The sequence below is a fragment of the Tamandua tetradactyla genome, chromosome 18 (assembly GCF_023851605.1).
Source record: "Tamandua tetradactyla isolate mTamTet1 chromosome 18, mTamTet1.pri, whole genome shotgun sequence".
Taxonomy (NCBI): Eukaryota; Metazoa; Chordata; class Mammalia; order Pilosa; family Myrmecophagidae; genus Tamandua; species Tamandua tetradactyla.
The window spans coordinates 30291286-30316721 of NC_135344.1; the positions used below are offsets into that span (position 1 = coordinate 30291286).

The following is a 25436-nucleotide window of genomic DNA, read 5'->3' on the forward strand; positions in this document are numbered from 1 at the left end:
CCTCCTAAAACTGATTGTCTTACTTCTACAGTGTCCTCCATTTCAAACAAATTTACACATGGGAATCAGAATAACGTTTCAAATGTCCATCTATGATAAATTTCGGAGGGTGATTTTATTGATTTGTTTATTGATTTAATTAGAGAGGCTGTGAGTAAACAAAAAAAATCAGGGTTCCCCTATTCCGCTCTGCTAATAACAACTTGCATTAGTGCGGAACATTTGTTACAACTGATGAAAGCATATTTTTAAAATTGCACTATTAACTGCAGTCTAGGGTTTAATTTAGGGTTTACGGTGCTGTGCGGTACCACAGTATTTTTTTTATTCAAGTAACATATATATGACCCAACAGTTCCCTTTTTGACTACATCCAAATATATATATTTCAGTGCTCTTAATTATGTTCACAGTGTTTTGCTACCATCACCATCACCCATGTCCAAAACTTTCCTTCATCCCAAATAGAAACTCAGTACCTTTTCAGCCTTAACTCCCTATTCCTTGTTATCCCTTAACACCTTGGCCAACATGGAATGGCCTTGGATGCCTGCCATTTGAGGAGGAGACAAAGGATTTGATGGGCTGAGAATACAAGTGATTTCAGGGTCTGCTGGGGCAAGCAGAGAAAGGCAGTTGAGATGGCATTACGTACTGTCAGAGCCAGTTTCCAAAAGCATTTGTGTGGCAAAGCAGATTTCTGTGCTTCCTAGTTGCTGGCTCTTTTTCAGCCTTATCCTCTGGTTTCCCTCTTCCCAAAATATTGTAATATTTTATTGTCACTGGAACTAAGTCCAAATCACTTATGATCCTACCTCCAACTTTTCTGTTATCTCATTTTATTCTCCACCTCATTACTTGCTCTTTAGCCAAAGTCCCTTGCTGGTTCCCTGAATTTATCCCATGCATTAGCATCTTCACCTCACTGCTCACATCTCTCCTGCTACCTAGAATATCCTTGGCACACATACCCACCTGTTGAGATCCTACCCTTCTTTTATGACCCACTGAAATGCTACCTTCTCTTGAAGATTTTCCTTGACATCTTCTAATCACTTCTTTGCCCATAATTAGAAACAATAACACCAGGTCATGAACTCCTTGGGACACATGCCAAATGTTTAAAAATATTTGCTAAAAAACTTTGCTAATTAATCTCAGCTTCTAAATTTTAAGTTCTTTGAGGTCAACGACAATATCTTTGCATAATTGGAGCCCTTCCATGCACGATCTAACATAGAGCCTTGTTCAAAGCAAGAGCTCAGCAAATATTTGAAGAATATTGGCGAATTTCTTCATCCCTCCCCTAATATTTATCACTGAGCTTTCCAGATGCAGGTAAAGGCACAGAATCAGCCTTAAATTTGTGAACTTGTTCCATCCAAGTGACTCATTATCATTTCAACAATTGAAGCAGAGCTGCAAAAAAAAAAAAAAAAAAAAGAACAACTAAACAAGCAAAAAACATACAAAAAGACTTGATGATTCAGGTGAGACAGAGCAATTATTGATGGCATGTTTCCATTCAGCCAGATTCTTCCACAAGTGTGCTCACTGTCAGGAGAAACTGCTTCTTGCAGGCATCCTGACCCTCAGCTATAGCCCACCAAATAGTGACATCATATAGTCCAAAAAAGGTCTGATTCTGATGGTTTGTCATCTAGACCAGGATGAAAACTGTTTTTTTGGTTTTGTTTTTGTTTTTTTGACACCAGGAAACAAACCCAGGTCTCTGGCATGGCAGGTGAGAACTCTGCCACTGAGCCACCGTTGCCCAAAGACTCTTTTAAGTCTGCTGTTTTACCCAGTTTGTCACAGATTCTTTTGAAATATCTGTTCTTTATAAAACCGTGTGGGTTAATTCCAGGTACATACAATCTTTCAGAAATTTAGAGATTCTGTTTAGTCCTCTCAAATGCTTTTCCAGACATTCTCAATTTATCTCTTCTATGGCTATTTCCTATTTTTTAATTCATTTCCCACTCACCCCATATTTTTTAATGGAGAAACTCTTATTTTTTTCCGTCTTTTGGAACCACACAATCTCAACATAAATTCTTCAACTGTGGTAGTTGCAACAAAATAAAAAGTCAATCGCTTAAAAACTCTGGGATGCAAGCCATCATGCCCCACAGATTTGAACACATTCATCTTATTCCCTCCTGCCCTGGTTACTTTTCTTTCCAAGTGTAGGGGGTTTTTGGCCATAAATTCTGGTCATTGAATATAGCAAGTTTCAGAATCCCATTTGACCTTCAAATAAATACTTAAGAATAGAAGGTGTTTTAAAATCTTTGCTTTGTAAAGATTCAAATAAGCCTCTATTGTTATTTGGATATTTACCTGTTTGGTTTACATTTTAATTGCCCTCTGATGAGACAATCAATAATCCAGAAAAGGTAACCTGCTAATCACATAAAGATATCATTTTTATACCCTTTGATAAGCAATAGAGAATATGGTTATGTTTTTGTCGTTGATATTGTTAAGCCTTAAAGTGTTTGGATAAATCCATCTAGGTACAAATCCATCTAGGCATATAAATATAATACAAATAAATGTTGTAATTATATGCACATATGGGTATGTATGCATATTGAGAGTTTTTTAATAGCCAGTTAATAGTTAATTTATCTTCAGATGAATAGTGAAGAAAACGGAATGGACCCCAAAGGTACTAATTTGGAAAGTAGATGTTCTGATTCCATGACATTAATATATTATGTAATCTTTGATAGGAGAAAACCTATAAAGACCTTAGGAGATTTTTTTTTTTCAAAATATCCCAGAAAATATTTGGTCTCAGTCTTTGTTCATAACAGCTGATTCCATGGTTTTGAAAGAATGGCCTGTCTATTCCAAAACAGGTACTTAAATCACTTAATAATTTATTACTAGTTCATTAAATGAACACATTACTGCTTTATGATATGGTTTGTGTGTAAAGATATATTATAAGCTAATAGTGTAACAGAAGGATTTGTGCAAGTACATTATGAGAAGAAAGATTAAAAAAAGAATTAGAGCTGTAGCTGAAGTGTAGGAAATCAGAAACCATTGAAGGCCTATCAGAAATGGCACATATATAGCATATTCTAGGCATTCTTATTAAATGTGATTGATTCCTATAGATCAGAAATCTGAAAATGCTCAATTTGGTGCATATCAAAACTTGTTTGATATGTCTTTTTATTTGTATGCTGTATGGTAGGGTCACATTTCATTATTTTTCCATGTGCATATCATGTTATTACAGCACCATTTCTTGAATTTGTGTTTGTTTGTTTGTTTCTGGGAAGTACAGGGACTGGGAATTGAACCCAGGTCTCCTGCATGGTAGGCAAAAATTCTGCCAGTGAACTCCCTTGCACCCCCGACACGTCTTTTTTAAAAACATTTAAATAACGTATCTAATAACCATTTCCACTGGCCTTTTCTTTTTTTCTGACTGGACTAATTTTTGTCTCTATGGCAAATCGTTTGCCCCTTTGGTGTTAAGTCATCCCTGCTGCCAATTGTTCAAATTCCCCACAGCTTCTTGTTCCCATAAACTTTGTGTTGGTACAAGACTGAGCGTATAAGAGAATCCTTGGCCAAGCAATTAATTCCAAAAACTTCAGGAGGAACCAACCCTGCCTACATCTTGATTTTGGACTTCTGACCTCCAGAACTATGAAAGAATACATTTATGCTGTTTCAGCTCACCCAGTGGGTAATTTGTCATGGTAGCCATAGGACACTGATACAGTGAAATACATTTTTCCTTAACATTTAAGCCACTTTGCCCTTCAGTAGTCTATATCAAATCATGATACTCTTGGGCCAAAGCCAGAAAATGGGCCTTCATCTCAGTCATATTAAAAGCATGAGGTCCTTTCACTGGTTCCTGGAACTGCTTATGATCTGTTTCCAAGTCACCTCTCCCTTAACTCCAACCACACTGGCTTCCTGGCTGCTCTTTCAACACCTTAGGAGTGTCTGCACCTTAAGAATTTTGTACTGGTTTCTTTTCTACCTGAAATCCGACTTTTCCAAATGAACGTATGTTTTCTGTACTCTTCTTCTTTAAAATCTTGGCTCAAATTTCCCCTGATCAGTGAGTCGTACTCAACACTTTATTGAGAAAGACCAAAGCAAGCACACACACTATACCAGCCCTGTTGATGCTCCTCACTGCATTCCTCTTTCTTTCCATAGCACTGACAACCTTCTAACGCATTCTCTAATTGAGTTACTTCATTTTGTGTGTTATTTATTGCCTGTGCTTCCACTACGAGCATATAAACTCTGAGAGCAGGACTCTTTGTACAGGAAGCAGATGCATCCCATGTACCTAGAACGGTGCTTAACCCCTAGAGCTAGCTCAGTATATTATTGCTGAATTAAATGAATTATTATTACTACTATTATTTTACTTTTTTTTTTTTTTTTTTTTTTTTTGTCATGGGCAGGCTCTGGGAATCGAACCTGGGTCTCCGGCATTGCAGGCAAGAATTTTGCCACCAAGCCACGGTTGTACCGCCCTATTAGTATTTTACTTTTAGCTTAAACAGTAGTAACTAATACATAACAGTATTATAATCTTAACATTTATGTACAGGCACTTCTCCACCCTATAATTTTGCTAATTTCCTCTCATTTATTCTCAGAAACATTTTACACACATGTATAAAGTTGTATGGCTGTTTGATATACTAAAATAAAAATACCTCATTTTTTTTCTCTATAATAAGTTAGGAGATAAAGCTGTAACTATACTGGTTCCAGTGCAGTTAGCTTTTGCTTCTGTTTTTATTTCCATTAAACAAATAAATGTTTGTGTCTTTTTTCAAACAACCCGTAAGATGTTGATTGGGGTTTAGGCTGAATACTGAGAATTATTAATTAGTTCATTTTGGAAAATTTTATTTTTTCTCCTTTTTATCACAAACAATCAAAGGGTGATGACTCCTATAAAGCTTACTTTCCAACTGTTTTAATATTATGGGTTCATTTTCCAGAATAGGGCAATGCGGTTCATACTTTGTAGAGCCATCGGGACTTGCCCCCACATATCTGGAATCCATTTATTCTTGTATTTTAGTGAAGTGGCCCCCAAATCAATCCACACCAAAACTTAGGCTTTAAATAATTTCATCCAGTTTGGCAATGCTCGTTTGGGCCTTGAAGTCAATGTACCTCCATATTGCAGACTATTTAGTGGTCTGTTTATCCAGGTACATCAAGTAGGAAATATGTTTTGTAACATGGCATTCCTCTTTATTTGTGAGACTGTTTGTACTCCAGGTTGCATCCTTTCATAATAGATGAGATCAAAAGGGTCCAGAAAAGAATAATGAAAATTGTTAGGGATGGGAAATAGAACAGAGCCTCAAAACAGTATAAAGACATTAGTAAAATGGGAACATATAGTACAAGAAATAGGTACATTTAAAAAGAAATGATGTGACAGAAAAATATGCTTGCAATATTCTGGTTTCTAATGTTTTCTTATGCCCTGCCTTCACCTTTGATAGATATTTTCTAATGCACAATCATAGTCAAGGCGAGCTCTCTTTATGATTTCTTATCCTAGTTCACCTCAACACATTCCAAGGGAGTTTTTAGCTTGAGAAGCATGATCAAAACAGCACTCAAAGAAACACTTTATTTCCAGGGCAAAGTTTGTCTATGATAAGAAATAGCATTGATTCTAGTCTCTCATTTTAAATTTAAGGGATCTATCAAGTTGTCCAGATTTGAGGTTGTTTACAAGAATGTACTCAGCAAATATGTTTCATTATTATTGTGTTTCTATAAATAGATACACATAAAGAGAAACAGGGAAAATTAGCCAGAATGGTAAGTTAAAACAGAAGGAATGTTACCGTGAAGGCATCCAGACCAAGGTTACTGTATAATGTGCATTCTCAATGGGGGAACAAATTAATTCTTCAGGGCAGGAGGAAACTTACTCTTTAAGCATAAAATGCAAATATGTAGTGCGTAAAAGTTTATGTAGCATATCTTTGGTATTAAAATTTCATGGGGAGGGGCATGAAATAGGGAAAATATGCCCAAGAAACCACCTTAGGGGGGCAATAACGAGAAAAAAAAAGTTTAGAAAGATTGTTGTATAGTAGAGTCATTAAAGTAGGTCCACAAAATCCATCCTAAATAATTCCCACCAATCAAAGCAAAAAAAGTATACAAAATTCATATAGTTTATGAAACATGTCACAGTCTAAGAGAAAGAAAGTTTTTTTCTTTTTGTATTTTCTGTAACAAAATACAAAAGTTCCTTTAGTATCTTTGTGTAGCAGGCTTTGGGTGAGTTAGTTTTTTAGGTAGATTTTCTTCCTTTGCTTCCAATGTCAAAATTCCAGTTAGGGGAACGTAGGGAATAGGGACATGAAAATGAAACAAGATAATATAAGTACACAGCTCTGGGATGGTCTGACTGAATCCAGGGTTACAAGTAAGATCTTGAAAGTATACAAATTGCATGCATTACCAATGATTATTCATTACTGTTACTCTTGACTGAATTCTTGGGAAAAATGTCTATTTGTGTTTTTTTGATAGAAATCTGGATTGCAGGTATTTAGTGTTGCTGCAAACATCTTTTTTTTACATAATGAAAATAGCTTTATGTTTATCTGCTTATATAAGTAACACATGTTTATAGCAAAAATTCTAGCAAAACAGAAAAACTATATGAAAAAAATGTCAACTCAAGTCCCACAATCCTGAGATATCATTAATATTTTAATAACCAACTTTCTTTAATTTCTTTATATATCTATGTGTAAATAAATATACGCTTACATCTATGTATATATCTAGTAATCTCTTCTATTTATAAAGCTTTAATCCCTTTCCATATATGTATGTATGTGTGCCTGTGTATGTATATAAAAACATTAATAGAGTTGCATCCTTCATTTTATTTTTAAATCATGAGCTCACTTTTGGTTGTACCTTATCCTTACATTTTAAAAAAGTTATCAAGCAAATAGAATTGCAATACATTTATGAAATTAGGATTCTTCTTTGACCAGTTGCTATCCCACTTACTCATGGAAATGGAGCCAACTTCAGGTTGCAGCTCAGATTCTAAGAGGTAATAGATAATCGTTACCACAGGGGATCATTTCCTCCCTTGCTACTTGCTGTGCAGAGCATAACTATGTATCTGGTGGGCAGAACTACTGTTACCAAGGGGCTTTAAGGGTTTCACCTAAAGTGGAAACTGTTTTATTCATCATGGTATATTCAGTACAATGCTTAACACATAACCGATGTTCAGATATGTTCAGGGGGGCAAGAAAGAAGGGCAATATCCTATGGGGAGATCATAAGCTACATTAATTATGAAGTAGAATTGTTTGACAACCTTTTCAAACTACTAACAAAATCTCCCATATTTGCCAGGCTCTTGAAATCCAGAAGTGCAAGTGTTTTTTTTTTTTTTTTTTTTTCCCATAGAGATTTTTCTCTCTTGATTAATCAAATCAGAGCTAGCTATGCAGGCAGAGTTCTGGGACGAAAAGAACATGACCATAGTTCGCTGATCTCAAAAATAAAATGAACTCCTTGTAAAGTCTATGCCAGGAAATGAGCAAAATGGGATCATCCAGACATTCTCTGTTTTGAGAAAATCCTTGGTCAGGGATGCATGACCAGGGCCATCAATAACAGTTAAAATACATTTTCTTTTGATTTCCTATGAGTATGGAAGAGGCATCTTCCATAGTATCATGGAAATATTTGAAGATAAAGCATTTAGACAAATCTCTCTCTCATCATCACTGGTTCTAATTGCAGTTGTATTAGTCAGGGTTCTCTAGAGAAACAGAACCAACAGGAGATATCTGTAATTATGAGATTTTATAAAAGTGTCTCATGCAACTTGGGGATGCATGAGTCTGAATTTCATAGGGCAGTCTGCAAGATGGCAACTCCAGTGAAGGTCTTCAATGAATTCCTCAGGAGAGGCTGGCTGGCTGAAGTAGAGTCAAAAGTTCTCTCTTCTAACTGCTGAAGTCATCACCTCTCCCTTAAAAACCTTCAACTGATTGGATTGAGCATCTTTCATTGTGGAAGATACTCCCCTTAGTTGATCATAGATATAATCAGCCATGGATGCAATGAACTGACTGATGATTTAAGTCCACAGAATGTCCTAGCAGTAATGGTTAGGCCAGTGCTTGCTTGGTCAGTTGACTTGACACCATCACCTGGCCAAGTTGGCACATGAACCTAACAATCATTATAATAGGCAAATTCAGACATTTAGAATGATAATTCAATTAATTTTCACTTTTCATTTGGATATTTATATGTGTATAATGTAGCATGTGTGAATTTTTTCTCTGTTACATTTTTACAGTTCAATGTTTATCTTCTTAGGTTTACATTTTGTTTTTATAAACAAGATGGAAAATATTAAGTCTCAAACTAAGTATATTTCAGTTTCCATGTCAATTCCTAAAGGAATTCAGGTAAAGGTTATGATGCTTAAAAACTCCAAATTCCTTGCAAAGTCGCTTATACAATTCTGCCAATATGTATGCATACTGCCAAGCATACCACCGGCCCATCTCTTCTAAATCCCTGGTAAAAGGAAATGCTTTGATTTAGGTAATTATTTCTCAAGATAGACAGGAGATTCAAACTTATCAGCATCTTTTCCGTGAAAGAAATTGACGTAGATGAATTCTGGGAAGTTAGAGATTCAGTAGAGATCTTCTTTGTTGTTCGTATTCCAACTTGCCTTCTGAGAGCCAAAGAATGGTTTATATTCCCTTTTACCATTTTACAGATTCTTTTTTTCCTTTGAAGGATTAGCTAGTTCCCAGAAAACAAACCGCATTCTTCTAATATTATTAGGGGGAACAAATACTTCTTCAAAATTTCCTAGAAACTAACAGAACTATTTTGAGATCTGAGAAACTCTGGAGAAGTGCTGCTCAATTTCCATGCCAGATGGAAGTTCTTTCTCTGCCTGGTGTTCTACCAGTTACACATCAACCTCACAGGTAGCTGAGCTCTTCTTTCCCCTTTCAGAGTCTTTGTACAAACTTCATCTACATTTCCTTTACCATATCTCTATCTCTTGCTTTTAAATCAGGTGTTACCAAATGGCTTTATGGGAACACAGACATGCCTATTTGCTTGCATCTTGTCTATGGCGACTTTCACACTACAGAGTAGAGAGATTGTCACAGAGGACACGTGGCTGGTGAATCCAGCAATACTTACTATGTGGCACTTCGAAAAAGTTTACCAATTGCAGCCTTAAATTCAAAGATTTACCCCTCAACCCAGCTAGGAGTTTTTAAAGCATCCTTCTTTAATTCCCCATAGTATCACCAGTATCTCCTTTACATTTATGGTTGGATGTTCCTGCATATAAAAGCTTTAAGGCTGTATGTTTGAAAGGGGCCATGTTTATGTTCTTTTATTACATTAAGTGATTAACTGACCATAATTTATTAAGCATGACTATAGGCTAAAGAGTTTTTCTTTCTTTTTTTTTTGCATGGGCAGGCAACAGGAATCGCACCCAGGCCTCTGGCATGGCAGGCGAGAACTCTTCCTGCTGAGCCACTGTGGCCACCCTTTTAAATAGGTTTTTAAGTATTTTTATTAGAAATTTAATACATATGTACTGTAGGATTAGAAAATTAATACATATGTACTGTAGGATATTTAGAGAGAAACACACACAAACAAACCAAGAATCATTATTATTTTTTGGTATACATACTTCTAATATATATATGATGCATATATATATGTGCATCACAAAAATAGAAGTATGTGGTAATATGTTTTTAAAATTAATTTATTAACTTTTTAGTTTATTGTTTTATGAAGATATTCTATCTTATAATTGTACAGCGTTTTGACTAATTCCCTTATGCTAGATATATTATTCACTTTTATATTTTACCAGTATAAATAATACATTGAGTGTCCTAGAAAAAAATCTTAGCATACATCTTTAATTTTTTTAGCATAAGTTTCTGAAATGGAATTTCCATGCTAAAAATTATAGAAAATTTTAAAGCTCTTAATACATATTGCCAAAATACAGTCCAGAAATCTTATTTTCCTTTTAACAGATATCCATGGGAAACAATTATGAAATGTTATAAATGCTCAAACATTTAATTTTATGAGGTGCTCTGACTCACACCATTTATTTTAGGATTGAACTTTTTTGGACATAAAATAATATCGAGAGTGGTGTGATGGTGGCTCAGTGGCAGAATTCTTGCCTGCTATGCTAGAGACCTGGGTTCGATTCCCAGTGCCTGCCCATGCAAAAAACTAAATAAATAAATAAAATAATACTGAATAACTTATTCTATTCACTAATACAAAACTTGATTCCAAATGCCATAAGCTTGTTACCAAACCACAAATGCACTGTTGAAGGATATAAAGCTGGAAAAAAATAGTTAACATGTAAATAAGCAGGCAAAAACTAAAACGAAAGCAACCATGACTTCAGACTTTAAGGATCTGGAGTGAACTTTCCAGTATTCACAAGTAAAAGATTATATCTCAAGTGAAACCTTAGCACCAGAACTTTTACCTAAAAATTGCCTGTCCTACTACTTCAAATTTTTACTTGTACTCAGAATAAATACTAGCTGATGCCCTTTGAAATTTAGAGTTCTTTTGTTTAGGTGGAATAAGCAATACCATTATCACCTTCCTTTGAGAAGGACTGTGGTGGGTGGTCTTAGGGTCAGCCAGACTGGGGGTTAAATCCTAACTCTTTGGTAAATCACTTAACCTAGTTAAGCCTCAACTTCTTCAAACAGAAGGAAGTCAACTACCTACCCTCATTAAATTTCTTAAGAGGTTTAAATGAAATCAAGTATGCATAGCACCTAGAAACTGACCTCATTAGTTTTGTAATAGTTCTGCAGTACAGAGCAGTTCTGTTTTAGGGAATATTCCCAAAGAAAATAAATGGCACTAAATGGAAGACAGACCTATCTCATGTACAACTTATAAAACCTCAGCTTTGCCCAATGCTAACAGCTTCTAGCTTGGGTAGGCAACTCGAGGGAAAAATCATATTATTGAGTGCATAACATTAGAATGGGAATGGAATTCAAGCATTTCAATAACAATTATGAGAAGAAGAATACAGAGATATAAGAAGCCATGGTTAAGCATTGTATATTGCCGCTGAGTGAAGGCAGTTTTTGGATATTCTGATTTTTGTCTAAAAGATTTCCCCCAAGATTAGATGGCACTGTAATGTCACCAAAGAAATAATACTTATATTCTGGTTCCATAGCTGAGTGATAGCTTCTGACTAGAAATTGAATGAACAGTTTAATGGTAGTTCAAATAGTAGCAAATAGTTGTTTGCCAGTTTACAATCACTTATTCTCATTCGCTCTCTGTCATTTTCTGAGCTATGCTGCAGTTAAGAAAGCTGTCATACAAAATGAAAGTGGCTTTTTCAAGCAGAAAACAAATGTACTCTGGCTGGCAGACTGGCATTTAATCATTCGGTCTCTTAGCGTCATTCCTTAGCTGCTAGCATAAAATATCTCGTATTGTTTATGAAGGAGGAGATAGGCTGTGAACACCTGGCCCTTGTGGCACCTTTTGCCAACCTCCGCAAGTGAGTGCCACCAAGGTCTTTGTTGTCACCCTGGGAAGTGATCTTTCTTGGTGTGACATCTGGGCTTATCAGCAGTTGACAGTGGTAGAATGCCCCTGGTGCTGTGGTTCACAGATTCACATCACAAGTGTTCGGGGTGAGGGTGTTGGGCAGCAGCTCTCACTCTTTGGCTTGGATTATGGCAATTGTCCTATATGGCTCAGTGGTGGGATGCTATTTAAAGCATAAATCTCCTGGGCTCCACACTGATTTTTCACCCAATTAAAAAAAAAAATGTGGACTTGGGTATCTTCTGGCAAGACTGTAAAGCAAAGCAAATAACAAAACAAAAACATTTCCTTCAGTTCTTTGTGAGTGATTTGTGTACATCCAGAGTGACCCTCCATCCATTATCCCTTCTAGCAACTTGGTCCCTTTGGAGAGAAGGGAAAGGGTATTGATGGAAGTCACCCATAGAGAGCAGGGAGCTCCCTGGCACCAGCCCCTGGAGGCCCAGAATCATGGAATTTGTTACTAAATATTCAGCCCTGGCTTTCTCAACTGTACCCATCTGTACCCTCCAGCTGGAAGGGGAAAAATGGAGATACTCTGTTACAGAGCAAGAAGTAGTATGTCTTTTTTTTCCTCCTGGTTACATATATAATGTACCAGATAGGATATTTCATTCTAAAATCACAGTTCCAGTTCCTTTTAATGAAAGGAATGTTTTGAAAACTATTGGTAATAAAGCACCTTCAAGAAGTAGAAAACACAAACTTTGGCATCCCTTCCAAAACCATCCATGCATATTCATACTTAGGTTTTCCATATGTATGCCTTTTGGAATAATTCCTTAGAACAAACAATAGTTTGCTATATTTAATTGCTTCTCGATAGAGGGCTATCAATGCTGAACTAAATTTTATGAATTCCATAAATCAAAAAAGATGTTTTACTTTGATGTATTCTACATTTTCCAATTGTACATTCTGGTATTCTCTCAGTGTATTCCCTAAGATTTACTTTTTATGGAAGGCAGAGTGAAGAAAGCTCTTCTTCTTTGATGTTTTGATACTTAGGGATTTATTTTTGAGAACCTTAGGTATAATTATCACAGTGGTGGACATGACATTTTCATCCAACTTTCCATTTGGCTCCTGATGATTAAGAAATGGGTGTGTGCTATTTCTTGAAAAATTATCATTGGTATTAATTTGACCAGATACATTGGTGAGGAGGATAAGCAACCATGAAAAGAGAATTAGAATTGTTTAATTTGGAAGGACGCATGAGATCATTGAATCTATTGTTAGGAAAACTCACTGAAGTCCTATTAATTTAGTGATTGATACTGTTTCCATTTATATGTTAAAAGTATTGAAGTAGACTCCAGAGCTGACATTGACATAAGACTCTTTTGAAAGAACATGTGTAATAAATAATTGGAGGCTGCTTTTAAGTCTCTCTGTGCTCCTTTCATTGTTTCCAATGAGTTTCGTACAATCTTCTGAACCCTATTAGATCACTGATCAGAGGTATTAGAAGTCAACTCTTGCAGAGAAGTCCATGCAGCTAAAGCAACCTCCATTTTCTCTTTGCAGGATATCAAGATTAATCAATGGCAAGTTTACAAGTACATTTGTATCTCTCCCGAAATTCAGCACCCTACTGAATTCTCTGAGGCAAACAAAATAAGAAAAATACCATGAGTGTTTTCACAATAGAATGTGAAGAAAAAGGTCACCTTATTCACCATTTCCCAGGACTGAGTGTCAGGAGCTCAAGTTAAAACTATCACATATTATCAGCAGTGGATTAATAGGTTATTGCATCCAATAAGAAATAGAAGTAAAAAGTCCAGAAGGGAAAATAAGGTGAAACCAGTAAAAATGAGATATTTGTATTATTAAAGTGTCAGGTGGAACTTACACCCACACAAGGTTTTGCAATTTGCTTGGCACCCTCCCGTGTCACAGCCATCCTTTCTGCAGCAGTGGTGTCTTTCATCTTCTCGCCGTACAGCCACGTAAGGGGCCTTGTTATTATACCTGGTTTTATTTCCACCTATTGTGGAAAACTGTTTAATGTCATTGTCGGAGCCGACAGTGCTTGGAACGTTTTAATCGTGTAAAATGTCCGCCTCAGTTACACAGAGGAATCTGTTTTTGAGCTTTGATGTTATCATGAACGATAAGGAGCCTATGTGCACATCTTTGTCAATCTATTTTATTAACATCCCTAACATCTGAGATAATTTTAACTTATCATCATATATCATGTGGCTCTAACAGTTGGCAAGTGCTTTCTAAAGTTACCTATGTAAACACATCAATTTTCCTCCTGGTATGAAACAGCCATTTGAAGGGTGGTGAGAAGGGGCAGGGATGAGCAGTGGATAACACAACCATGCTGCCGAGCAAAAGCCAAGGGGGAGGAATGAGTAGCAGGTATGGAGCACACTGGCATGAGGGAAGGGGATATCTTAGAGGCATTTAGGGCATAGAATCAATTGGAGGGAATGGAGATGGGGGAGAGAAATAAACTCATTCCCAAGGTTTGGGTTTGGGCAAGTGGAGAGTTTTCAGGGCTAGTTCCTAGAAGTCATTCAGTGAGAATTATTTGTTGTTCTATTTAAATAGATAACAGTGTTGCACCAATAACCCAAAGCAGAATGTATTTTGTGCTCTCATTCATTCACAAGTTCATTCATCCATCCATTCATCCATCCTTCCATCCATCCATCTGCTCAGTTCCCAATTATCTCTGAGAATACAAAGGGAATGAAAGCACAGTCTCAGGCCTCAGGTCTTTCAGCCTCTCAGGTCTAACAGACAGGTGCTAGAATTCTTGAATTCAGTGTGAGACATATTTCAACCTGTGTTATACACATATCACCAGTGCAGTCAAGAGGACTGAGCTGTTACCTCTACCAGTGTAGAGAAAGGGGTAGTATTGGTTTGCCAAATGCTGCTGGAATGCAATATACCAGAAAGGGAATGGCTTTTAAAAAGGTAATGTAATAAGTTAAAAGTCTACAGTTTAAGACCATAAATAGGTCCTAACTAAGGCATCCAGAGAAAGATACCTTGACTCAAGGAAGGCTGATCTTGGAAGGCATGTAGCTGGCATCTGCTGGTTCTTGTTCCTGGTTCCATTGCTTCCAGCTTCTGATGCCACTGGTATCCTCTCTGAGCTTCTGTGGGCCTGTACTTAGTTCTTCCAGGACACAACCCTGGGCTCTGGCTTGCTTAGAATCTCACGGGGAGGCACATGACAATGTTTGCTGGGCTCTGCCCACGTCTAGGTATCCTCTCTGTAGGCAACCCAAGCATCCCCAAACATCCGTATCTCTGTCAGCTCCAAAGCAACTATTCTCCAAGTGTCTACAACTGAGATTTCTCCAAAATGCTTCCCCTTTAAAGGACTCTAGTAAACTAGTAAAGAGCCACCTTGAATGGATGGATTCACTTCTCCAACTAATCAAAAGGGCCCACGCACAATTGGGTGTGTCCCATCTCCATAGAAATAATCTAATCAAAAGTTTGCACCCTACAGTATTGAATCTGGATTAAAGGAAAAGGCTGGCCCCAAAAGATTGGATCAGGATTAAAACATGGCTTTTCTGGGGCACATAATTGTTTGAAACCGGCACAGGGGATAAAGGAAGCGGGGGGGGGGGGGGGAGTGAGGATGAGGAAGGGACAATCTAGTACAACTCCAAGGAAGAGATCCTGTGTAATCTGGGCCTTGAAGACACATGAGTAATTATCCAAATGAGAGGACCACTGCAGACAGAGGAATGAGAAGACAGAAATTCCCACAGGTGCTCTTTCATCTTGCCCTCCTGGTATCTCATCACTCCCGACAACTTTACCATGATTTTTCATCTCAATATCCACAAAATTACCCCCGCTCTATAGCTCATGTCATCCCCACCCTATCCCCCACTCCTAGACCTTGATTCCTGGATCCTGCTTTTTGACAAATAACAAAGGGTTTAGAACCTTTCCATAACACTGCATTTTTGCAGTGAAGTCGGATCAAATGAGAGGCAACACTTAGAACAGCAAAACCAAGGCGGGACAATTCTCTGCTTGTCTTAAAGGTTTGTCTTGGCTGAATAAAGACACCAAAAGTGTTTTGTCTCCACACAACCAGAGCGGGGGGGAGGGGAGCTTATTTTGTTCAATATAACCAGGGAATCCAGGCCATTTCAACAACATAGATGTACAGAGTGGAAGGGAAAGAGATAAAGGAAAGACTATGCTCTGTCCCAGGAAAGGTACAATTTCCCCAGACATTTGAGAAAATTAATAATCTCGGCGAGGAGCAATTGGCATATAATCACAGTCTCTATCTCAACAGTCTTCTCCGGACTGTGTCTTTAGGTCACACAGGTATGGTGCAGAAGAAATGAGCTATGGTTGTCCTGTGTAAATAGAGTTGTTTTGTATTTTCCTTATTGTATTGTTGAAGAAATTCTTAAATATTTGCCCCTCTTTTCAGATCTCAAGGGGACCAAAGAAAAGGGATGGGGGCGTTCCTGTCCAATGTCCTGATTTGACTCAGGATTTAACAAAAAAATCCATCCTGCTCTCAGAAATGCTCCTGAGAGAACACTGCTTACATGCTTTCTAAGACACACTAAGCATTATAAATCTGAGCTGACTTCTTTTCCCAGCAGACATCGCTTTACTGATATTGATAACATACCGTAAGCCTTGAATTGACCTAAAATAAAAAAAGATTCTGAATACTTGCTATGATTCTAAGTTGTTGGGATCAGTGGCTTCAATGGGAAACATTTTACTTGCTTTCATCATAAAAGGTACATAATTATTATTAGTCCCATGATTCCTTCTGTTGAATAAAATAACGTTTGCCTTTACCCTCGACTCCATTGCTTTTTATTCTGCATCGTATGCTTTATTGATTTTCCTGTTACTATTATTTCCTTCAATAAGCCATTTTCAAGTAACATGGATTTTCTTCTTTAATTTTTTTTGGCTTCTTTCCTGTTCACAACCTTCCCTAGAGCAGAGTAGGACTGTGATGCAGGTTTTACACTCCTTTTCTTTTTCTCTTTGCCTTCTCTCATTTATCTTCCCCATGATGTTGTGTATCAAGGTTTTAGGGGGGATGATAAATTACCCCCATTCTTCTACTTTTGTGTTTTGAACCAGTTAAAACGTGAAAAATAGACAACAGGCAAATGGAGATCAAAATGCCTGCCTTTACCACTGTTATAGCTTCGAGCTTTATAATGGCTCCTCCTTGAGGAACAGAGACAGTCTTAGCCACTAGTCCCAGGCAGCCCCAGACAATTATAGGCCTCCTTCACACAAGCAGACTCTCCACACTCATGAAGCAGTGTGTGTGTGTGCATATGCACATGTGTCCTCTGAAAAGGTTCACTCTGAAAGAGAGAAAAAGTAGGGGCAGGGCGCTGTATGTTTTGAGTTCAAGTAGGTCCTGAGTCAAGTTCCTGCTTCCGAACTCATCACTGAAACAAGTTTCTGGCTGTCCCAAGTTAAAGAGCATGTGGAGAGTCTCCAGGAAGTTTCCTCTAATGGAATTTCCTTGTGTGAAATATTGCACAGGTACTGGGAGTTTCAGCTTCCAAGGAAAAAGTTCAAACAATGTCCCCAAGTCCTTAGTATAAAAAGAAGGAACTGAAGATCCAACCAATAGGAATTACTTCCTATTGTCTCTCACCTCTCTATCCTCACACCTAGCACATGTATCATCTAGGTGAGATGCTGAAATAATTCCTCAAAACATGTCAGATTTTGTGCTTTGGATGTCCTCTATTCAAATTACTTAAATATATTTGCAACACTACTAGGTCAATGAATACTACAATTTCATAGAACAAAAACAAACTTTGTTGACTTTGGAACAAATGAATAATATGGCTACTGAAAACAGAAGGTAAAATTAATTAAAATTGCCCATACCCTTGACCCGCACTTTTCATGCCAAGGATAAACTGAGTTTCTTGAAATTCAGTGACTGGTATTTTACCTTAATTTCTTGAGAGGTGATGCTTTTCAGACTAATGGACTAAAGAAATAAGAATGAGATGTAGAATTTCATGATTTCCTCAACACTAACTTCCTTGCCCTCATCCAAACACTGGCCATCAGTAGGTACAAAGAAAACTTTCTTTTAGACAGAAAGGAGGCTAAGGGTTGGAAATGAGAGTGTAAGAAATTCATGGGATTCACGGGTTATAGGGGGCTTAGAAAAACAAGACATGAGTGTGCCTGGAAAGCCTTAGGCTTTGCCTCTACGTTTTTCTCTATATACTTGAACAAGTCTCCAATTCTTCCTACTGGAGCTCCACCATGCTTCTTGCTCCTACTATCCATTTCATCTTTGTCTCACAAGGTAACTTTACATGTCAAACGTTTTTCTTGCATACCCAAGTAATTTCAATCCTTTCCAAAGCATGGTGGTTAATAACACGGCCTCTGGAGTCCCAGGGCCAAGCTTCATGTTGCAGCACCATGATCATGGCCTGTCATTTGATTTCACTGAGCTTCATTTCCCTCATTCCTCAAAACTGGGAACGATAGTAACCCCCTCAAGATGGCGGAATGGATAATGCATGCCCAGGGCAGTGTGAGCGCACATCAAATTAAAACATAATTAACAGCAGCACAGATGTCATTGAGGAATAGCAGATAAGATCACAAAATTGAAAGGGTAGAAAATAACCGCATATATATTTAGTTACAAAATAGTTTAAACACAGATTAAAAAGACAGGAAATACCACTTCTTAAAAGGTCCTCTAGTTATACCACACAGATGAATAAATCTTAACATTTTCCCATATTTTTTTCAGACCTTTTAAAAAAAACAAAAAAATTAGAAAAAAGTCGAAAGTCTTTCTGTGGCTTTTCCCCCTTCTCTCTTGCTTCCTATTTTCCTAAGCGTCTACTAATTTGGAGTGGTTATGTATCCTTTTTTTTTTTTTAATCACAATATACATTGTTGTTACAATAAAGTATTTTTGCCAACATTATATGTGTATCTCTCAGCAACTTTCAAAAATTAAACTTTATTTGTGAAATTGTCTGCATTTATACATATAACTTTGAGATATTAGTTTTCATTCTTAAATAGCATCCCACTGTAATTCACAATTTGGTCAATTCTCCTATTGATGATTTCAAAGTTGGTTGTGATTTTTGTCTATTTTAAAGCTGCTGGGCCCATTCTTGGTCATGACCTCTTACACACACAAACTAGGGTTTCTCATTAAAATTTTCAGAGCAATTTGTATTCCTATCAGTAGTAAACAGAATTGTCAGATTTTAAACATTTTGCCAATATGATGAATATGAATTTTCACCTCATTTTGCTTTCACTTACATCTCTCTGATTAAGAGTAAAGCTGTGTACCTTTTCACGTGTTCATTTCTATTTTCATGGACTGCCAACTCCTAACCTTTGCCTATTTTCCATTGTATTGATTTATTTTATCTTCCAAATTCATAGAGATTTTTAACTGGTTCTGAATATAATATTAAATATTAAATACTTTTAGCTTTAGAGTATTCTTGTAATATAGAAGGTTTCTATTATAAAACAGCATTTTCATCCATTTGTTTATGGTTTGTGCTTTATATGCTTAAATAGACTTTCTTATCCCAATACTATAATAATATTCTCCTAGTTTTTCTAAATATTTCAAATTTTGCTTTTTCAGACATAGACCTTTCACCTGATTGGAAACTACTGTTACGAGTAAAACAAGACTGGGATTTAATTTGTTATGGTTTTTCCTGCCTTTTTTTTTGTAGCCATTAGTTTGAGTGTCATTTATGGAATAGATTCAAAAAGCATGGTGAAATATACCAAGTTTGGAAATGCGGGGGTGAGGAGGGGCTGTTTGTTTTTTTATTTTGTTCCTTTGCTCTATTTGCTATTCTTAAGCTAGTACCACACTCAGGCGGGAATTTACTTTTTGTATCAGACTTATCATGTCATCATCAGCATTTACTGAATGCCTACTGTGTGCCATGCCCAGAGCTATTTACTTTATATCGATTATCATATTTAATTCCAGCCTAGTGAAGCAAATGTTATCTTTATTATGAAGATGAGGAAATTGAGGCTTAAGGAAGTAAAAAATTGCCCAAGGTAGCTTGGGTTAAAACTCAGCTTCGTCTAACTGCAATGCTTGTTCTCTTAACCTTGGATGATACACTACCTCTCTGGACAAGACTTAAGCTGATATCTGGTCCCACTGTTCTCCATACTGACTGCACATTAGACTCACCTTGGAAGTTTTTCAAAGTCTCAACTTCCTATATTCCACCTCAAACAAATGAAATCAGAATACCCAGGGGTCAAGGTCAGTCATTTGCATTTTTTAAAAGCTCCCTGGATTCTAATGGGCATTCAGGATCAAACAAACACTTATTTAGTCCACTGTACTTACTTTACTGATGAAAAACTGTGGCTGAAATATTGAAAGTAACTTGCCCCATATCTCATACCAGTTTAGTGACAGAGCAAGGACTACAACCCAATTACTTTGATTCCAATGGTCTCTTCATGAGACCACACACCTTTTCAGCATTATTTATATGAAAGGGTGGCTGAAGAAATTCTCCATATAATTCTAAATAATACAGATCAAGTCCCAGGATCTCTGATGCGTCAAAATCTGGGGCCAGGGTGAGGAAGAATAAAGCTGACCTGGATCTGTTTTTCCTATGGCCGTTGGTTGCTAGTGGCATTAATCTGAGATAAAGTCAGAGCACCAGGAGTCACCTCTCCTCCACAAAAAAACCTACATACAACTTTTCCAAAAGTGTTCCCTTGTTTACTTAGCACCAAATTTCCTCTAATATTTTTACTGGATGATTAGAAATAAAGGTGCAAAATCACTTTGTGTAAGCCCCACACTGACTTTGACCAAAGTTCTTTTCCAGGAGCAGACACTTGAGAAAAGAGATCAGAAAGCTCACAGTCACAAGGCAAAAATGGAGAATATGAGAAGAGAAAAGGGAAACTTATCAGCACCTTAATATTGCCTGGATTCATACAAAGGAAAGATACTACTTTGGAGTTTACATATATGGACTAGAACTGTACCTGGGTAGAAATCCTCAAGTGAGGATGAAAAGCAGCATTTCTCTTATCTGCTCTAGGAAGAATCTTACCCCTGCAATTTCTCTAACCATTTTTTTAGTGGAAAATGTCATACACACACTCAAAACAGAGAGGATTGTATAATGAATGCCTACGTATCCATACTTCAAAATAATGCTCTTGTTGTTGTTGCAGCTATTGTTATTTGGCAATCTTGGCATGCAATTTTGAGCACTTGCTTTTCTAGGTACCCAGGAAAGCATCAAATACGGTATATCCCTGACGAGAGATTCGTGGATTCAGAAATATGAGGCTTGCTTTTAGCTTTAGGCACAAATCAAAGAAGAGACTTCAAGGTCTTAATTCTAGCTATAGGTTTTCCTTGACTTTTATTCATGCTGTTTTCACACAATCCACTCATTTCCACATTATACATCAATAGCCCAAACTAAGTTTTACATGCTAAATTTGGCCTCCCATACATAGCTGAGAAACTGAAATGTTCAGGTAGCACATATGCTTTCAGAGTGCCAACCACCAGTACACTTTTGGCAGCATATTTGTAAAGCAATGTTTGTGTGTTCTGAATATTTTATTGCCTTCTGTCCTCATTATTTGATAAAAACAAATGAAAGATGAAAATGCTGATACAAGACATGTAGACCTCGTAAACTTAATAGAGTTGAGACAAAGATGGAATCATTGTCAGTGCCAAAAGTGGTAAATTAACAAGCCACTCTTTGAGCTTATGCCAGTCAAGTGTTTCTTCAGTTGTAAATGAAAAATTATATAAAAAAGAATATAATTTGAAATCTAGAAACAAAGCCTAGAAATGTGTGTGAAAAGCAAAGTATAAATGAGTACATTTTAGCTTTCTGTACCTGGATCCACCATATAATACACAAGTTTATAGTTTAGCATTTTACACATTCAACTTTGATGCACAGTATTAAGAATGCATTATTAATAAAAGTGGAAAATTTCCTACATAGCTCCTATAAGCCACAAATAATCTAGCACATAATTACAAACATTTTTCTGAATGCTGGGAAAAGTATAATAAAACAATTCTTCTTGGCCTATAAAATAACAAACATACATGCATAAAGACACATGTGTGGGCTATAAGCCCTAGCCCATTTAATCTAGTCATATTAATAATGTGTTGTGAGAGGGTATGGCTGGCCTGCCTAAGATCAAGCTCAACAGTGAAAAGATGAACCCCTCCCCCGACTCCCTGTTTGCTCTATAAACCATTATGAATGCTCATTGATCACAATCACTATTTTATATACTCTTTCCTCATGCAAGGAACTCCTATACCATCCACCCCATATGTACTTCACCACCTTTCCAACTAAAGGATAACCCTTATCTTTAAGGAGATGATTCATTTATTTCAATATCCTTAGTCCTTATCAACATGTCTAAGATGCTCAATATAAGTCTTGAACTGAGTTTCATCTGCTGCTACCAAACCTATAAAAATGTTTCTATTTATTCATTCATTAATTCATTTACTCATTCAATATGTATTGATGATTATTGTGTGTTATTCTCTTGACCAAAAGAAAGCTGACTTAAAACATTCCTTTTTGCCTTCAAGGATTAGTCTATTTTTGAAGTGCTATTGACACATAAATCACAAATTTACTGTTAGGCAGAAAATGACAAACAACGCAATTAAGAGAAATATACCATTGGCATATAGAGCCAAAAATATTAAGTCCAACTAAGGGTACCAGAGTGAAATTCCTGGATGGGTGGCATTTGAACTCAGCCTTAAAACAAGAAGTAGAATTTTTACTAAACAAGGAGAAGTAGGTTCCTCTATTTTGGCAATTTGGAGACTAGAGACTTAGAGAAATTATTCTCAGCCCAGCTTCAAAAAAATCTTTAAAATTTTTTTAAACATATAGATGAATTAGAGGTAAAGTAAATAAATACCACAACAACAAGAAACAAGGAAATCAAGAATTCATAAAAGATAGTGAAGCTGAAGTAGACATTATCTACTGATCAGTAATGGCCTAGAGCTCTGAGGCTGGACAAGGACTTGGGTAATGAAGAGTGGAGGACACCCAAGCCTAAGGGCTTAACAAGGTGCAAGGTAGCAAAATAAGAACAAAAATTTGTACAAAGTTGGTTTCTCAAAGAAAAATACATTCAGAATGTAAAAAAGGAAAAATACTGTGGTTCATAGACATGCGGTGAGATATTCGTAATCAGACTGGCTGAACCATATGCAAACCCATTGTGGAGGAATGCTATTTAAACACAGGCTATTCTGTATATTCCTTCCCTCCCTCCCTCCCTCCCTCCCTCCCTCCCTCCCTCTCTCTATCTCTATCTCTATCTCTACCTACCTACCTACCTACCTACCTACCTACCTACCTACCTACCTGTCTATAACTCTACCTATCTATATTTATCTATAGCTATTATGGTGTTTGGAGGGATGTATCCTAACAAACCATGTTCTTAAACTTAATCCATTCCTGTGGAAGTATACCTATTTTAAGTAGGACCTTTTGATGAGGTTATATTCAGTTAAGGTATGGCCCAAATCAACTAGGATGAGTCTTAATCCTATTAACTGGAGTCTTCTATGAGCAGTAGGAAATTTAGACAGAGAAAAAGAAAGCAATGGGAAGCAAGAAGCTAAAGGGCAGTGGTACCCAGAAGATAAGGGAGATGCCAGGAAAGAATGCCCTGTGCAGTGCCATGTGACAGGGGAATACAGAACTAAGGGTCTCTGGCAGCCAGTGCCAGAATGCCAGTTTTTTTGAAGAATCAATCACCTTGATGATGTGTTGATTTGAACTTATTCCTAGCCTATTATTTAAGCCAAGTCATTGCATGATATTTGCTTGATGAGCCAAAGGTAACTAAACACCTACGTGTGTGTGTGTGTGTACATGTGGTTAGTGGGTATGTTAAACAACTAATGAGATGAAGAAAAAAGAGAAATCCTGAACTAAAAGTTAAAACTAATGAAATAACCCAAAATACATGAAAAATGATATCCCCCAAAACACGTGATGAGATAAAAAGTATAAAGAGAATTTATGCGGCAAGGATAATAAGCAAGATGAAATATTCAAAGAGAAACATAATGGGTAAAAAATTTTCAGCATTGATAAAAGACACCAATCAGGAATCCCAATACATCTAAGCAGAATAAATTAAATTAAATTCATAATTAGATATATAATAATGAGATTGCAAAATGGAAAAGGAAATGAGTAATCTTAAACCACAAGCAAAGAGAAAAGAAAAATCACTTGAGTAATGACAGTTATAGTGACAGTTAATTTCTCATTAACAACCTTAGAAACTATAAGCAGAGCTTCTTCACAAAAGTAAGAGAAAATAACTGCCAGCTGAGAATTCTATGTACACCAAAACTATATTTCAACAATGAAGGTGAGACTTTGGACTTCCTCTTACGATATAGAAAACTGGAAAAGATCCTCATTTTCATCCTTAAAACTACAACAAAAATCACTGAATAATGGCAAATTCACAACTTTCCTTGAAGTTATAAGTGAGCTAAGGTTTCAGGGAATGAAACCTTAGGCATCTAATGAAAAATATAAGCAAAGACAGACATCTCCAAGGAACAATAGGAGACAAGAGCTTGCTTACTTGGGTTAGATGCTTCAGGATGTTGCTGGTAAGAAACAGTTAAGGGTGGGCCACCGTGGCTCAGCAGGCAGAGTTCTCAACTGACATGCTGGAGACCTGGGTTCCATTCCCAGTACCTGCACATGCCAGAAAGAAAAAAAAAAAGAATACAGTTAAAAAATTTTAATGAAGTTTTGAAGGACAACTGTGGGCTAGCATGATACCGTGGAACCCCATGAGTGCCAAATCCCCAAGCAGGGTGAAATTTGTACCCGTTCATAGGCTAATCTTCACGGACTTCACTGGGTCGTCACTGGAAAGATTAGTGGCAAGATAAGAATCCTGAGAAAGCCTTGCTCATGGTGCTTGCTTAGGGAAAGAGAAGTGCAGTCACAGCAGAGAGGGGAGCATAGGGCCCCATTCAGATCCTTTGTTCTTTAGAGCACCAGTGACTAGCCGTTGAAACTGGAGGAACAGAAAAAACAACCCAGGGAAAGGGGTAGAACTATGTCCTAGACCCAAAACATTAGAGATAGCCTTTAGCTATTGTGCTAGTTTGAATCTGTTATGTACCTCAGAAAAGCCTACATTCCTTGGATTCACTGGCTTGAGTGTTGACCTATTGTGGGTAGGACCTTTTGCTTGGAATGTTTCCATGGAGATGCCTAGTCCATGCAGGGTAGGTTTTGATCCCCTTGCTGAGGTCCTTTATGAGAAGATAAAGAGCAGAGACATTTCGGAGAAAAGGAACAGCAGATGTCATCATGTGCCTTCCCATGTAAGAGAGGAACCCCTGGATGCCAGCAGCCTTTCCTGAGAGAAGATCTCTTCTTCTTGATGTCTTAATTTGAGCATGTTCGTGGCCTCAGAACTATAAATTTGGAACCTAATAAATCCCCCTTATAAAAGCTTTAGCAAACCAAAACAGTTGTGCTTGAGGCAAGGTTACAGAGAAGGCCTTACCACTATGAATGAAGGATACGTACCTATCTCACACTGAAGCCGAATCAGAACAAGAAAAAACTCCCATTCTGGCCTCCTAAGTAAAACTTACTGCTCAACAATCGTTAAGTAAAAAAACAACAACA

General features: G+C 37.0%; 1 long non-coding RNA gene across 2 annotated transcripts; it reads right to left on the bottom strand.

Moving 5' to 3' along the window:
* Positions 1–416: 416 nt before the first annotated feature.
* Positions 417–25059, bottom strand: LOC143662062 (uncharacterized). 2 transcript variants are annotated; one of them, XR_013165124.1, is made up of 3 exons: positions 24922–25059; positions 24370–24485; positions 417–1419 (listed from the first exon to the last, which is right to left on the bottom strand). It is a non-coding gene; the product is annotated as an uncharacterized LOC143662062 (long non-coding RNA). The 2 variants fall into 2 exon arrangements; XR_013165125.1 differs by lacking the exon at positions 417–1419 and adding an exon at positions 16359–17030.
* Between the last annotated feature and the right edge of the window lie 377 nt (positions 25060–25436).